The sequence below is a fragment of the Pinus tabuliformis genome, chromosome 3_1, assembly GCF_031772625.1.
Source record: "Pinus tabuliformis cultivar Carrire ecotype Pingquan chromosome 3_1, CPIR1, whole genome shotgun sequence".
In the NCBI taxonomy this organism is placed as follows: domain Eukaryota; kingdom Viridiplantae; phylum Streptophyta; class Pinopsida; order Pinales; family Pinaceae; genus Pinus; species Pinus tabuliformis.
In genome coordinates this window covers 832,504,860-832,512,757 of record NC_142301.1, presented here as the reverse complement: position 1 = coordinate 832,512,757, position 7,898 = coordinate 832,504,860, and the positions used below count along the sequence as shown (strand labels likewise).

At 38.5% G+C, this 7,898-nt stretch overlaps 1 pseudogene across 1 annotated transcript; it reads left to right on the top strand.

Annotated features, from left to right (window-relative positions):
• The first annotated feature begins 4,195 nt into the window (after positions 1 to 4,195).
• On the top strand, positions 4,196 to 5,318 carry LOC149190076 (actin-1 pseudogene; annotated as a pseudogene). Its single transcript, XR_016255619.1, has 2 exons — positions 4,196 to 4,694; positions 4,924 to 5,318. The product of XR_016255619.1 is annotated as an actin-1 pseudogene (transcript).
• Positions 5,319 to 7,898: the final 2,580 nt, after the last annotated feature.

The window sequence follows — 7,898 nt, the reverse complement described above, 5'->3', positions numbered from 1 at the left end:
GCAGTCTCCTCGAGACTTCACACATGAACAAAATAGACAAACCTCTCTAGGCATCGGCAGCAGCATAGTAACCTGAAATCTCCCATGGCTAGCTCCTAAACGAGGGAGTAGTGATAGGCATTGGCGGGATAGGGAGAAGAAATGGGCAAATAACATATTCATTGGTGGCTTGAAAGTTAAAATGCATTTTCTTAAGAATTCTTTAGGGTTTCTTGGGAAGATGATTTTTTTGGGTTAAAATTGGATTTGGTTTGGTTCAGTTTTGGACAAACAACAGATTGACTATACGAATCCCAACTGTACCGAATTACGTTGAATGTCAGAATCCTGTGCTTTCTGCCGCCTTGCTACCAATTCACTCAAAGCATTTTCTTTTACAGACCTTGTCGATTTCACAGAAGAGCGCATCCGTGAAGATGGAGGCCCTGTTTCTTTCCGTTGTTGATTTCTAATCTCGTTTTGGCGAGCCCTTTTATGCATTAAATAATTATCCCTTGCTTCTGCTCGTTCTGCCAAAATCAACTCTCGGTCCAGTTCAGACATTTTCCCAAGCTGCTCCCTATCTTCATCATCTTTGAATAAATCACTTCCTATGGATAATTCGCTATCGGAATCATCACGACGACCCCTGTCATCATCATCCTTGTCACCAGAATCAAATTCTTTTTCAGGGGCATTCTTGACCCAGAAGCCTTCCTATTTGCTGTCCCAGCATCATCTGAATCATCGTCATCAATGTATTTCGAGTCACTGCCATCATCTAAATCAGAATTTTCTAGTCTACCTTTCACAGGATTTCGGTTTTGCTTTCCATCATTGGTAGATGTTCGACCAGCTGCTTCTAGCAGCAAATGCTCCAGTTCAGCCACAACTTTTTTTTCCCCTCTAAACACCCATGCCGATTGAATAGTCCTTCGTTCCCTGGCTAGAGCAGAGACTGCAAATACCACTCCTCAATAGATCTTCAAAACCTAAAACCTACTGTCCATCAAACAGATTAAAATTGTGAGAGGCAAACGACACCATGGAGCTTAATAAATGTACATCACCGAAATTACGTTTTGTAATACATGGTCCTTACAATGAAACGAACATTACTATCTCAATTAGTTCAAAAGAACCCTTAGACCTGTAAAGAAAGCACATTGAACATAGAGATGGCAAATTTCAAAAATATTTCTGAGCCAAATTCTTCATATAACTGAAACGTTTGAGAAGTACACATATCACAAACCAAGTATGCACAGAAGCGTGAGAATATAACAAACCCTAACTATACAATTAATACTGACCAAAAGTCATAGAATAATAAATAGCACATGAAATTCAAACCAAGTAAAATCAAAGTCCTACCAGAAATCTGAATATTGCCCTTAAGAAAATTTTATATTCACAATGAAAAAAAGGGCGTCACAGAACAGGCAACGAAACTCTAAACGACCAACTCAAATTTATATTAATGTAAGTACAAACATTGACGAAACTGTGCAGATGTAAGCTACTGAAAGAATGAAAAGACACCAGATTTCTAACAGAGATGAGAAACAGATACAGAACAATTAATGATTGAAAAAACTGAACTTTCTACAAGGAAAGAGTTAACGAACATTGTCACAAAAACCGAGTTCGAGTAAATAAATGGAATTTTATCTTATTGTCTGAAACGATAACTACCTGAATCCAAAACATCACCGAATACACAGACATTGTTTTCAAAAAAAGAAAAAAACAGATCTCTCAACAAAAGCTGGAACTCTCTGGATTCCAGCAAAAATAACTGGAAAGTGGTGAAGAACGTCTAAACGAGCGGCACGAAAATACACATAAAATCAGATATTAACATATACCTAGCCGACCTCAGACGAAACAAGGCTGAAGACCGGACACCTGAACTTGTAAACAGACTGACTCTGTCTCATGAAGCCCTAGCTCGAATACCTCCAGAGGAAACATCCCCGAACAATAACTCTGAAGAAAGAGAGGCCATTGGGTTGGAATACAAAAGCACAGTGTGAGGATCAACGATCAAACTTCGTTCAATCGTCTAACACCACAAATCCACGGTCAACAATAGGACACGACATTGGCTGGGGCAATTCATTTCAAAGGGAAACGCCTTACGACGTAATTAGCTAAAGGTACAGTAGCTAAACAGGGGAGATTGTGGAATCCATAAGAAATTCATAATATGCAAGCAATTGAAGGGCTATCTTTGTAAAAAAATAAAAAACAACCATGCAGAAACAAATTGAACCATTTCACATCCTGCTCACAAACTCAAACTAAACAATTTTTAGACCCGTGCCTTCTGTTAGTGGATATCACAATGAGACTTTCCAGAACATTAGATACCTCAATGTCAGACAAGGGATGAACAAAGAGGAATCCCAGATAAAATGGAGACTTCTGACTTATTTTAAGTTTGATACATTATAGGTGCTAAATGCTTTTTCTAACCCTAGCGTCGCTTCTGATCCTAAAAGAATTCCACAATGTTCTGATTTTTATTGAGAGCTGAGAAAGTGTTAAAACATGGGTACAAACTCATAACGTTAAAGAGGAGTATACTGTGAATATAAGATTTATCCCACGTGTCTACCTAGTCCCGTCAACAAATCTAAAATAGAATTAATTTTCACTACCTATTTCTAATGTCAGACTCCCTCCGCCCAAGTCGAGGTGTGTCCACAGTCAGTGCAATTGCCTTAAAACCAGCCCTCTCCGCTCTTCTAACAAGTTGTTCAACAACATTCCTATTCTTGTAAACCTGCCAGCAATGACATCTAAATTTTAACACCACTCATACATCCACATTTAGTAAACCCAATGCAATATAATTGATCTTACCATTGGTTTAGGAGCCTATAATACAATTGGATGGATATGAACTCAATTACATCTCAGAAAACATGGGAAGACAATCATATCCATGTCAAGATCTCCATTTAATGTCACAAAAGTTCCTTGCTGTTGATCTCCATTGTTCGAGACACTTCCATCTGAGCTCTCATCAACTTTTTTAAGGCAGAGCCATCCAACTCTACCCGAACTGGAAAAACAGTCTCCATTGTCGTCCAACTTAATATCCCTGGTATTAGGCCCATCATTTTTTTAATTTAAATTTTAAATTTTAATAACTTTTTATATAATTTTTGAAGATCACATATCCTAATAAGCAATTTTCAAAGTGATAAATAATTTTTAATTTTGATTGATTAGTTTTAAAAAAAATTCTTTGAGTCAAAAGTTTGCTTTCAAACACATGGTCCAGATAATTCCCTTCAATATTGTCGAATCATCTTGTCATGTGTCATAGAATCCTTAAAATATTTAACATTTTAGATGATAAAAAATTAAAGAGACAGGCACATGCTTTTTCTTTTGAACTTCAAGACAGCAAACCCTCATTGATTTAAATACTTTTAAATATAAACTTGATTACAAAGACTTTTTCTTTTGAACTTCAAACCCTGATTGATTTAAATACTCTTGAATATAAACTTGATTAGAAATAAAGAGATAGGTTAGTGGTTTGATGTTAACAAAGCTAGATTAGGCGTTTTAATACCAGACATGCCTCATTATTTTCCAGGGGTCAAAAGGGTTGGCCATAAGAAAAGAAGAACTGGACACCCGATTGCACTGACCAACAAGATTTTTTTGATATTTATTATCTACAGAGAAAATTTTATCAACCAAGCAATTTGTAAAGTGAATAATACATTTAAGACAAATATAGATTAGTTCTGGTTGCCAAGGTCAAACGAGCAGAGCCTACTAATTTTCCAGTGTTCCTGAAATTTCTTGTTTGAAAAATGCATCTTATCTGATCTACTTTTCAGCTAAGATTGGGTTATTGTTTATGTAAGAGAGGGTTATGCCTTGGCTTGCTTATGCATACCTTAGCCTGTTTGAAAAATGCATCTTATCTGATCTAGTTTTCAGCTAAGATTGGGTTATTGTTTATGTAAGAGTGGATTATACGTTGGCTTGCTTATGCATACCTTAGTTTAACTTTTCCAAGTTTTAGTTTTTTTTCAAGTATATTAATGGTCAGTTTTATGTGGAATCTAATATGGAATCTATTAATGGTCAGTTTTATGTGGAATCTAATATGGAATCTAATAGATGTTTGTTAAAATTAGATTTAAGTTGTGTATTCTATACAGTCGGTTTAAAAAAAATCCAGAGTGCAGGGTGCTGAGTCCATTTTACAAGAATTAGACAGTATAACTATATGATGTATTCAAGAAAAATCCGTTCTGGCGGTACTAAGTTGGTAATGGTTTGGTTTTTGAAGGCTGGATTTGCAGGGGATGAATCTCCGAGGGCAGTTTTCCCTAGTCTGGTGGGTTTTCCGAGGCACACTGGTGTCATGGTTGGCATGGGACAGAAGGATGCATATGTTGGTGACGAAGCACTGTGCAAGAGGGATATTCTGACCTTGACATATCCACTCGAGCACGGAATCATTGACAACTGGGATGACATGGAGAAAATCTGGCAGCACATGTTCAACAACGAGCTTCATGTTGCCTCGGAGGATCAGCCAGTTTTGCTTACAGAGTCTCCTCTGAATCCAAAGGCAAACAGAGAGAGGATGACAGAAATCATGTTTGAGAGCTTTAGCACTCCTGCCATGTATATTGCTATTGAAGCTGTGCTTTCTCTTTATGCCAGTGGAAGAACTACAGGTTTGCAGCCTCTAATACTATTTCCTCCTAATCCTTTGAATATTAAAGTACCTCTGTAATAAACTTCTTTGAAATCTTCACATTTGAATCATTTAAAAAGTTTTATTTTTTCTAAACTAAATTTATTTGTTCTGGTGAATGGTATGAGATTGATGAGCTTAAAAGATGTTATACTGGATACATATTTTAAACAATATATTTATATTTTCAAATCCCAAATTCTGTTCAGGTATTGTTCTCGATTCTGGAGATGGTGTCACTTATGTTGTTCCCATCTATGAAGGCAATGCCCTCTCGAATGCAATCAATAGAGTAGACCTTGCAGGTAGAGACATAACTAATGCACTATGCAAGATGCTAACAGAGAAAGGCTACTCTTTCACCACAACAGCAGAACAAGAAATTGTTCGAGACATAAAGGAAAATTTGGGATATGTTGCAGTGGATTATGAAAAGGACATGGAACTGGCAAAGACCTCTACAGCATTGGAAAATAATTATGAGCTTCCAGATGGGCAAGTGATTACAATTGGCTCTGAAAGATTTAGGTGTCCAGAGGTGTCATTATCTGTTTCTATTGCTGCCTTGTCAAGGAACCTTAAAACCAATTCAAGTTCAATATAATCCATCAATATGGAAATAAGAGAAAAACCAGCGCAGGGTACAGTAATTATCATAGAGACATAGAGATGGTGAACTGAATAATGAGAGGAATGAAAAGGGTGCTTATATGGCTAGCATATTCATATTGGGGTTACGCATACACATACCTTAATCCTTCACTGTGCAGTGTCTTTCGGCATCCGCTGATTGCACTTTCTGTACCGGGTAGCTCGTAAAGGTCCTTATGGCGTTTCAACCTCCATTTCAGAATCGCTGCCACAAATACTTGGGCGAAACGAGTACAAATATTGATATCACAGCACAAGGCTATGCATGCAGGGAAGAAAGACATGAAGAGTCTCTGCGAAGAGTCTCATCGCCAGCAGGCAGTCTCTGCGAAGAGTCTCATCGCCAGCAGGCAGTGTCTGCGAAGAGTCTCATCGCCAGCAGGCCAGGCCTGGCCTTTCATGGCCCATTACCATGGAAAAAAACCATTTTTCTATGAAAAAAACAGATTAAACGAACGGCAGAAAACACTCCAATCATCTAACACATATAATCAATGGCTCAAGATTGCACACGTCACATTTTAGGGATGTCTTTCTCAGAGGGAACGCCTTACGGCGTAATTAATAAGAAGGCTTCTGAGGGTCAGCCGATACCTTTTGTTAGTTCAGTTTTGGAGCTATCTCATTATTCTCTCTCTCCCCCTCACTCTTGGACACTTTGATTTTTCTTGGAGCAATTTGGCATTAGATCAAGAAAGGAAAAGAAGGCAAGAGGAAGGAAGGAGCAAGCAAGGAAGAGAAGGATCAAGCCGCCACAACATGATTCTTTTCAGGTATTGATTTGCATGTGTGTTTTCCTTGCTAGATTTGACATGCATGGTGTTGCATGTGATTCTTTGTTGTTATCGCATGGCTTTTGCCATGTGTGATAGTGTTTTCAGCCCAGCCTTTCCATTTTCAGATAGCCAGAGTGTGATGGGTTTCTCATGTTTTAGATGAGTTGGATTTTCGGATGGATTCAAAGCTGAGTGAGGTGGATCTCTGAAAGAAAGAACACATGGCCTAGTGATCCCTAGAAATGTGGATTGTGGTAAATCCACTAGCCTAGTGACCCCTTAACCAGACTGTGGATTGCGGTAAAGCTAGGTATTGTGTACCTTGGTGGGCCTAAGAATCCTCGACCGTTTAATGGTGGGATATATGGTAAGTCCTAGAGGTGGTTGCCCTTGATTAGGCCTATGAATCCTTACTAGTGAATGGTGGGATATACGGTAATGCCTAGAGGGTGGAGTCTTGGTTCAAGGCTTAGTGATCCCTGGATCAAATTGTGGACTATGGTAAAGCCTAAGAGACTAGGAGATGGGAAAATTCCTCACTATGTGGGAGGAGAAATACGGTGGCATCCATGCTTGCTTTGGCCTAGTGATCTGGTGAAGATCATGGTAAATCCTATTATTACATGTTTATTGTGTTGGCCTAGTAATCTGATGTGGATTGCAGTAAAGCTCAGTTTCTATTGATGACGGTGAGGTGGTTTAGCCTCGAGATGCCCTTGTTGGTTATTTTGGTTTGAGTCCCACATTCATGATTGGAATATGGAACGAGGGTGATTGGCTAAAGATAGATTTGGTTCAGCCAATCTATGGTCAGGTGGAACATGGTAGTCCCATCCCGGGTTGGCTTTTGCATTCATTAATAAGAGGTTATTTCATTGACATCTTATGTGTAAGTTACTACTTTATATGTGCAATATATGGATGTTGTTTCCTTGGTATTTATATTGTTACTATGTTGGTTATAATCATGTATAATGAAAATGATGTTGTATGGATCTCCTCATGTTTTGATTTGTAAATGAATGAAAAATGTATTTATGGCCTAATAGATGATAACACAACTAATTATATAAGGGAACAATGCTTCTTATTGATTCTAAAATATGTATAAGGCCCCTATTATCAAATCCGTGGGGATCCAGTCATGCCTAGTGGGGATCCAGTCAAGTCTGTGTTCAAGTATTTGCATTTGTATCCTTATTCTGTTGTTATCTTTTAGTTCTGAAAGTGTCATTGAGTTCTAGGCAGTGACTTGGGCTCTGGGCCTAAAAAGTGGCACAAATTCCACAGTCACAGGCATAGGTTTGAGGAGAAAAGTCCCTAGATGCATGCATACCCATGTTGTGGGAGATTCTGGAGCTCCTAGACGCATGCATGTCCATATCAAGGGAGTGTTCAAGGGTTTGATGGTCTAAAACTTTAGTTGGTCTTAGGGGCTGGTTACCTAAGTGGTTGGGATGGCTCCTTGGGAGTTCTGTTGCTGATGTGGAAGGTCTATGTGGTATGTTCCCGTAAATCCACTTCCTTAAGGTCACCTAGGATGTTGAATCCCATTATAGTGGCCTCTCGTCACATATTTACCCTAGTTGGCCGGTTACTTGTGTAGATGTGGGATAAGGGTGTTACATTGACCAAATCACCTACCTTTCATCCCTAATCAGATGGATAAATAAAGGTGGTCAACAGAATGATTGTGCATATATTTCACATGTACAACTCCAAGCACCCATATACATGGAATGAGAACCTTCCATACA